The 9,179-nt window shown below is 37.8% G+C and overlaps 1 pseudogene; it reads right to left on the bottom strand.

Moving 5' to 3' along the window:
• Nucleotides 1-987: 987 nt before the first annotated feature.
• Nucleotides 988-9,179, bottom strand: part of LOC105550400 — a 56,624-nt pseudogene continuing 48,432 nt past the window's right edge.

The following is a 9,179-nucleotide window of genomic DNA, read 5'->3' as shown; positions in this document are numbered from 1 at the left end:
CTCAGAGAGCAAATGGACCATACAACAATTGAACCAAATAGACATTTTAGAACCTTCTATCGAGCAACTGCTGAATACATTTTTATCGTATGTATATGGAACATTATCAAAAATCCTCCACCTGCTTGGCCATAGAGCAAGTCCCAAAAAATTCAAAAAAATCAAAATCATATCAACTATTGTCTTGGACCACAGTGGAATAAAATTAGAAGTCAATATGAAGAGACATGCTCAAAACTACATGAATACATGGAAAGTAAACACCTTGCTCTTGAATGATCTTTGGGTAAACACATTAATTCAGAGATGAAAAAATTTTTGAAACAAATGAAAATGAAGACACAACATATCAAAACCTTTGGGATACAATGAAAGTGGTGCTAGGAGGAAACTTTACAGTATCAAATGCGTACATCAGAAAGATAAAAAGACCTGAAAATAACAACCGAGGCCAGGCGCGGTAGCTCATACCTGTAACCCCAGCACTTTGGGAGGCCAAGGAGGGCGGGTCATGAGGTCAGGAGATTGAGACCATCCTGGCTAACACAGTGAAACTGCATCTCTACTAAAAAATTAGCCAGGCGTAGTGGCCGGCGCCTGTAGTCCCAGCTACTCGGGAGGTCACTGCACTCCAGCCTGGGCGACAGAGCAAGACTCCATCTCAAAAAAAAAAAAAAAAAAAAAAAAAGAAGAAGAAGAAAAGAAGAGCCAATGAAAGAGATGCTAAAAATTCTGGAGTCCCTAGAAGAGGTCATGAGAATTATCCCATTAAAAGGCAGTTTTTCAAACCTGTCAGGAGGCCAAGAGCTGAACCATGGTGGTTCCTTCCCTAAGAGTGGGCCTGGGGCCTTAAAGCTGTGCTGTTCCTTTCCCTCCACTCAGGCCTTCCAAGCTGCCAGGCTGCATTCAATCACTTCAACTGCATCTGAGGGTCACTGAGGCCAGTGGACCTAGGGGAGCGCTCCCTGGGCTGGGGTTCCTCCACCTTCATGTGCTGAACACAGCAGTCAGCTCTTTCATGATCGGTTTTTCCAAATCTAAAGAATATTTAACTTCCTGGAACACATCAAGAAATGTGAAGCTTACTTTCCCCTCAAAGGAAGTTTGGATTCTCTTTCATTAGCAGTGAAAGAGATACAGTACTTGAGATGCTGTACTTAATAAAAGATGAGGATCTTTTATTAAAATTGAAACATTATCAAACTACATTTCACCCAACAATGCTTTGTAAATATTTATGTATATATTAATCTTATAAGTGAACAATTGATGTTTTTTCTCTATATACTTATTGTATTAAACTTTAAAAATATGGGCAGTTTATCTAAAAGTCTTTTAGGACTCACTAGCAACATTTTTTTTCTAGTTTTATATTCCCAGCAGTCATAAGTAGCATGTTTTGGCCTACATATGTACTCATTGGAAAATAAAAGAAGGTAATAGGTTTCTTTTGTGATTGACTTAAATCATGCTAATAGATAAATTTATATTCAATATGTATATTCTAATATAATAATGCATACATATTATTAAAATCAAAATTAATAAATTATGCAGACTTTTTTGTGCTACAAGAGTGCTGTAGGGAAAGATTTCTGACTAAGAAGAGATTCTCTTGGACAATATTGGTGAACCTTTAGATTACTGTCCCTTTCCCATCTCAAGTTCACCAAAAACACATCTTAGTGGAAAGCTGAGGAAAGCTGTCAAGGTCTTCACTCTCACAAAACTAAGCCATGGTAACCACAATTAGTATATTTAGTTACCAATTATATATCATCTTCAGGCAATGAGTACAGGTTGAATGTTATCATGGTGGAAGGTGTCAACTAAAACTTCCAAGCCCCACCCCCCATGCTGACTGAATAGACCCTCTTGTGCTAAAGGGTATCCCAGAAAAGCCTTAAAACTGAGTTTCCAGGCATGATAGGCTGGGAGATCAGACATGCCTCATTATACTCCTTCCCTTTTAAAGTTTAGACACATCCGACCAGCATGAATGTTAACATAGAGATCATAACACCAGCAGAGCACACTCTTTTTGACAAGAGGATACCAAATTATAAATAGAGCCTAAAGACTTACCAGGCAAGGGTTAACTCATGCACTTTTACACTTAAAGAATAAACTACATTATAATGGCCACAAGGTTTTTCTTTTATTCCAGCAGCTAAACAAGCAGAGCCCTGAAATAAGCAAGATTAAAATCATTACAACTCACGCAGCTCACCAGTCACTGACCATCTGACTCCCTGTTCCACTAGCTATGACTACAGCTTTCGTTGGGCAAGAGAATTACTTCAGTAACATTTTCCAGTTAAGACCACTCACAGTGGACTGCTTCTGGTCCATTTACAGAGATGCATGCATGCCTTCATGTTCTGAAGAGACCTTTTGACATATAATGCCTAATTTTAATAGATTTAAATGCTAAGTCTCCATCCCAAGGTGAATGTGAGTCATAGTTGACACCCATGTCGTTCAATACACGTGTCAGGACCATCTTTATGAATATTCATAGCTCTTTCTGTAATCTGTTGAATATGTACATTTAGCCAACTTGTTCAGCATAAAGCTTCTGCCCTAACCGCTTCTCCTTCAAAATGTCTTCCTCTGGTGAGAGGCATGCCTGGTGAGAGGCGTGCTTCCCAGCCTACAGGATGGCCACCTTGCAGGCTGTACTTTATTTAATTAATTAATTAATTTATTTATTTATTTATTTATTTTGAGATGGAGTCTCGCGGTGTCACCAGGCTAGAAGGCTGTGACATGATCTCAGCTCATTGCAACCTCCAACTCCCTGGTTCAAGTGATTCTCCTGCCTCAGCCTCCCAAGTAGCTGGGATTACAGGCATGTGCTACCACGCCTAGCTAATTTTTGTATTTTTAGTAGAGACAGGGTTTCACCATGTTGGCCAGGATGGTCTCAATCTCCTGAGCTTGTGATCCGCCTGCCTTGTCCTCCCAAAGTGCTGGGATTACAGGCGTGAGCCACCGTGCCTGGCTGCAGGCTGTACCTTATAAGAAATAAAATCTCTTTCTCCTTTTCTAAATTTATAAATTGTGGGGTTATTTTCAGTTAATACTAGTGTCCAGCCTTGTTTATTTCTGATAGCGAATACACATATATATACTCACATTCTCATATCCATATGCATATATATACAAGTAACAATACATGTATATAAATACACATTTATACACACATACATTTATATATATTCATAATGGATGACTTGTATTCACTACACATTTTGAAGATATTACTAGATTTTAAAAAATATCTCATGCTCTCTGCATTTCTTTTCTGTTGCTTTGATCCCTGCCTTCAGTGCCTGAGCTTTCTTTCCATATTTCGTGCTATAGGAATTCCTCAAGTATGAAAAGGTCCCTCACCCCCATTCATGTTTATGTGACTGGAGGAAAATGGCTGAGTGGAGCTTGTGTGCCTATGTGGGGCCTGTGCCATTCTGGACTCAATGTTTCTTCTAGACAGTTGAATGTTCAACTAGTAACAGGCAGACAATGGCATTGCCCATGCTAGGCTCTAAAAATACACTTGATTTTCACATATTTCCCACAATGACAAACATTCTGTGAATACACAAAACACTGACAACATACACTCCACTTTTATACTCATAGTTTGCCAATCTGCATGAGTATTCTAACCTCAAACTAAATCTTATAATGCACACTACCACTTTGACCGCACACACACACTACCCGAAAACCCACAGAGACCACACTCTCAGAGTCCATAGTGACGTTATGCCCTCTGAGTGCACACAGACATTGACAGAGCTCACCTACACACAGGCCTCATCATGTCCTACCATTCCCATGAGGCCCAAAGACTCACAGTATAGACGGAAGGGGTTGAGGACAAAATGAGTTGTTCCACTCAATATTTTAGTAAAATAGCAGCTGGAAAATATTGCCCTTTATTCAGCATTACAGGACTTCATGATTTATATATGTGAAGTCATTTTAATCTCTACAGTCCACCTGAAACGTTGTTAATAATTAAATGTATTGATGGGCACACTCTAATTTATCACAGGAGAAATAGAAGTAACTCATCCCTTTGAACTTGAAGTCTAGAAATTAAAACCAAATAAAGGTTGCGTATATGACTCTGAGTTTGTGGCTATGTATATTTACCTATTTGATCTTACAAGTTACCCTCCCTTTATGTTTTTTTTCCATTTATTAAATGGTGTGATTTGAGATTCCAAAAGCTTTAGTGATATGACACATTAATATGGCTAGAAAAAATTGGGCCTGAAATCAAACTTCGCTTAGCTTGTCTCCAAAACTCAAATTCTTAAACATGCTCATCTTGAGGAGACCCACCAGAGCCAGGCTTCACCTCAACATACCCCCTGAAGAGTGGGCAGGGACCCCTCCTCATTATAATGACCTCCTCTCCTCCTTCCAGTCACTCATGCAATTACTCCCCACACTCAGGTTCTCCAGCCCTAGAAGAAACTGGCACAATAATTAGGTTCCCAAACATCAGCCAACACCATTCTTCATTTTTCCTACTCTGTTTAATTCACACTTAGAGCTTTAAACTTATATTCACTATGACAAAAGTTCTCACATCCCTCTGAGTTTTAACTGATTCACCAATAAGGACCACAGACATAGATGACTCCAAATACCCGCCTCTTCAATGGCTGTTTCTGACACAGCACATGAGTAGTATAGTGACCTGTGTCTAAATACAGAGTCACAGGTCTCCCAGTGGTGCTTCTAGAATGTCTTTTCAAAGAATTAATCATCCAGACACAGATGGAACCGCCTCCTATACACAGATGAATTCAATAAATTGACAAGTAGGTGTGTTTGTGTATATCTACTTGCATTTATCTGATGTGTGTTTTAGTATTTGGAGAGAGGTTCGGTTCTGTATACATTTAGATATGAGAAGAATATGTCTGCCTTCTCTGTGAGTGTAGAGAGTGTAGAAAAGTTAATTTGAAGGGTGGAGGTTTGGGATCCTCTGTTTTGACACAGCATTTTATAAAGACATGTATAAGACATGTACATTATTTTAGACAAAATCTGTTATTGTGCTCTTAGCTATAAAATATTTATAACTTATAAAGCTTCCCTGGATTGCCTCTATTATTTAAAAAGTCACCAATTTTTGCCCGGGTGCAGTGACTCATGCCTGTAATCCCAGCACTTGGGGAGGCCGAGGTGGGCAGATCACAAGGTCAGGAGGTTGAGACCATCCTGGCTAACACGGTGAAACCCCGTCTCTACTCAAAATACAAAAAAATTAGCCGGGCATGGTGGCGGGCGCCTGTAGTCCCAGCTACTCGGGAGGCTGAGGCAGGAGAATGGTGTGAACCAAAGAGGCGGAGCTTGCAGTGAGCTGACATCGCACTGCACTCCAGCCTGGGCGACCGAGCAAGACTGTCTCAAAATAAATAAATAAATAAAATTAAAAAATAAATAAAGTCACCAATTTTTTTTTTTATATAGAGATCTCTGCACACAACAAAAACTCATACAATCTCAAATTATATTATAAAAAGTAAAGTACAACCAATAAACGGGGAATGAGATACATGAAACAATACAAAAGATGTTAAATTCTATGTTTTCTGGCCTTAATCCAATGGAGTGAGAAGTTACATCAAGAATTGTTTTAAAAGTCAATTAATTATCTCATGTTTAAAAAACTGTTTAAAAGCCAGCCAATTGATTACTTCATGTTTATAGCAGCATTATTCACACTAGCTAAAATCTGGAAGCAACCCAAGTGTCCAGGAAGAGGAGAATGGATAATCACAGTATGATATATCCTATACAATGAAGTATTCAGCCTTGTAAAGGAAGAAAATACTGACAAGATGAATGAATCTTGAGAGCATTATGCCAATGAAATCGGCTAGACACACAAAAAAGACAACTTCTGCATAATTTCACTTATCTGAGGAGGTCTTTAGAGTAGGACAGTTATAGAGACAGGAAGCTTCCATGGTGGTTGTCAGGGGCCATAGGAAGGGGAATGGGAAGTTCTTGTTCAATGGGTACAGATATTCAGTTTTACAAGATGAAAGATTATGAAGATGAATGGTTGTAATGGTTACACAACATTATGAATGCATTTAATACCACTGAATTGTACACTTAAAAAAGTGTAAGATGGTAAATTTTGTTATGTATATTTTACCACACAAAAAACTAATAAACTAGAAAAAAACACAATTAACAAATTTTGTTAATGAAGAGATAGTGCTATTGGAAACTCAGAAACATTTACATCTGAAAAATCACAATGTACACATTTCAAATTTTTCATATTCTCGCAAAAGATTTTCCTGGAGAGACACATACAGTGAATATATATTTGCTAGGGAAAGGGGAGTATTTGAAATAATAGTCCAGCATTCAACTCAAATATTTGGAAAATAGCAATCAAATACATAATGAACAACAAAAGAGCAAAAACTAAAACTATAGTTAAAATACAACAGAAAAGACAACATAAAAAAGATGGAATATTTTTAAATATTTATAAGCTGAAATTCATGTTGGGCACATTCATGGAAAAGAGAAAAGTTGGAAATAAATCACAGAATCAAAATGGGTCATTAATGATAGACTAGAGACTGGATATAATATTTAATCATATGACTAATTGTAAGCTCAAAATACAAGAAAACTCAGATCCAGAAGATAGATTCCAGTATGTGGAGGGAACAGACTCTATAAGAAATTATAGATTTAACTTCAGTGAGAAGAGGATCTTTTATTTAAGAAATGATGCAGCAATATCTGATAATCTATCAAGCAAGAAAATAAAGAGGAGCCATAAATTCCTGTCTCTTTTTTTATTTTTTTGAGACAGTCTTTCTCTGTTGCCCAGGCTGGAGTGCAGTGGTGCAATATGGGCTCACTGCAGCCTCAACCTCCAGGACTCACATGATCTTCCCACCTCAGCCTCCAGAGTAGCTGAGACCACTGGCACACCACCATGCCTGGCTAATTAAAAAAAAATTTTCTTGTTAATTTTTGCTTTTTAATTTTTGTCTTATTATGTTATATGGCTTAAATACTTTAGAAAGAAAATCCTGTTGAAAATCCTATGCAAACTAATACAAGAACAGAAAAACAAATCCTACATGTTCTCACTTATAAGTGGGAACTAAACATTGAGTACACGTAGACAGAAAGAACGGAACAACAGACACTGGGGCCTACTTGGGGGAGGAGGGTGGAAGAAGGGGGAGAAACAAAAAACTACCTGCTGGCTACCATGCTTATTACCTGGGGGGACAATAAAATACTTATACCAAATCCCTGTGACATGCAATTCCTATATAAAAAACCTGTACATGCATCCTGACTTAAAATAAAAGTTAAAATATACATATATAAGGGAGACATTTTGTAGTAAGGGAGACTTATCTTGTATCTTTCAACTTATCTTGTAGGTGGAGGGTATATATGAGGCTGCCCAAAAGAAAAGTCATTGACAAAAATGCCCAGTAATGGGATTGCTGGGTCAAATGGCATTTCTAGTTCTAGATCCTTGAGGATTCACCACACTGTCTTCCACAATGGTTGAACTAATTTACCCTCCCACCAACAATGTAAAAGCATTCCTATTTTTCCACAACCTCTCCAGCATCTGTTTCCTGACTTTTTACTGATCACCATTCTAACTGGCGTGAGATGCTATCTCATTGTGGTTTTGATTTGCATTTCTCTAATGACCAGTGATGATGAGCATTTTTTCATGTCTGTTGGCTGCATAAATATCTTGAGAAGTGCCTGTTCATATCCTTTGCCCATTTTTTGATGGGGCTGTTTTTGTCTTGTAAATTTGTTTAAATTCTTTGTAGATTCTAGATATTCACCCTTTGTCAGATGGACAGAATGCAAACATTTTCTCCCACTCTGTAGTTTTCCTGTTAACTCTGATGATAGTTTCTTTTGCTGTGTAGAAGAAACTCTTTAGTTTAATTAGATGTCATTTGTCAATTTTGGCTTTTGTTGCCATTCATTTTGGTGTTTTATACATGAAGTCTTTGCCCATGTGTATGTCCTGAATGGTATTGCCCAGGTTTTATTCTAGGATTTTTATGGTCCTAGGTCTTACATTTAAGTCTTTGATCCATCTTGAGTTGATTTTTGTATAAGTTGTAAGGAAGGGGTCCAGTTTCAGTTTTCTGCATATGGCTAGCCAGTTTTCCCAACACCATTTATTAAATAGGGAATCTTTTCCCCATTGTTTGTGTGTGTCAGGTTTGTCAAAGATCAGATGGTGGTAGATGTGTGGTGTTATTTCTGAGGCCTCCATTCTGTTCCCTTGGTCTATAGATATATAAATATATGTGTGCATGTGTCTATCGTAGAATGATTTATAATCATTCTGTATTTGTGCAGAGGTGTTTATTCTCTGGTGGTAGTTTGTATTTCTGTAGGATTGGTGGTGATATCCCCTTTATCATTTTTTATTGTGTCTATCTGATTCTTCTCTCTTTTCTTTTTTATTAGTCTTGCTAGCAGTGTATTTTGTTTATCTTTTCAAAAAACCAGCTCCTGGATTCAGTCTGGTATTGGTCTATATATCTTGTTTTGGTACTAGTACCATGCTGTTTTGGCTACTGTAGTCTTGTAGTACAGTTTGAGGTCAGGTAGCATGATGCCTCTAGCTTTGTTCTTCTTGCCCAGGATTGTCTTGGCTATGTGGGCTCTTTTTTGGTTCCATATGAAGTTAAAGTAGTTTTTTCCAACTGTGAAGAAAGTCAGTGGTGGCTTGATGGGGATAGCATTGAATCTATAAATTACTTTGGGCAGTATGGCCATTTTCATGATATTGTTTCTTCCTATCCATGAGCATGGAATGTTTTTCCATTTGTTTGTGCCCTCTCTTATTTCCTTGAGCAGTGGTTTGTAGTTCTCCTTGAAGAGGTCCTTCACATCCCTTGTAAGTTGGATTCCTAGGTATTTTATTCTCTTTGTAGCAATGTGTTCACTCATAATTTGGCTCTCTGTTTATCTGTTATTGGTGTATAGGAATGCTTGTGATTTTTGCACATTGATTTTGTATCCTGAGACTTTGCTGAAGTTGTTTATCAGCTTAAGGAGATTTTGGCTGAGATGATGGGGTTTTCTAAATATACAATCATTTCATCTGCAAACAGAGACAATTT

Source organism: Mandrillus leucophaeus, unplaced genomic scaffold (assembly GCF_000951045.1).
Source record: "Mandrillus leucophaeus isolate KB7577 unplaced genomic scaffold, Mleu.le_1.0 Scaffold480, whole genome shotgun sequence".
NCBI classification, from domain to species: Eukaryota; Metazoa; Chordata; class Mammalia; order Primates; family Cercopithecidae; genus Mandrillus; species Mandrillus leucophaeus.
Note: the sequence above shows the minus strand (reverse complement) of the source record. Positions and strands in the feature narration are given on the sequence as shown.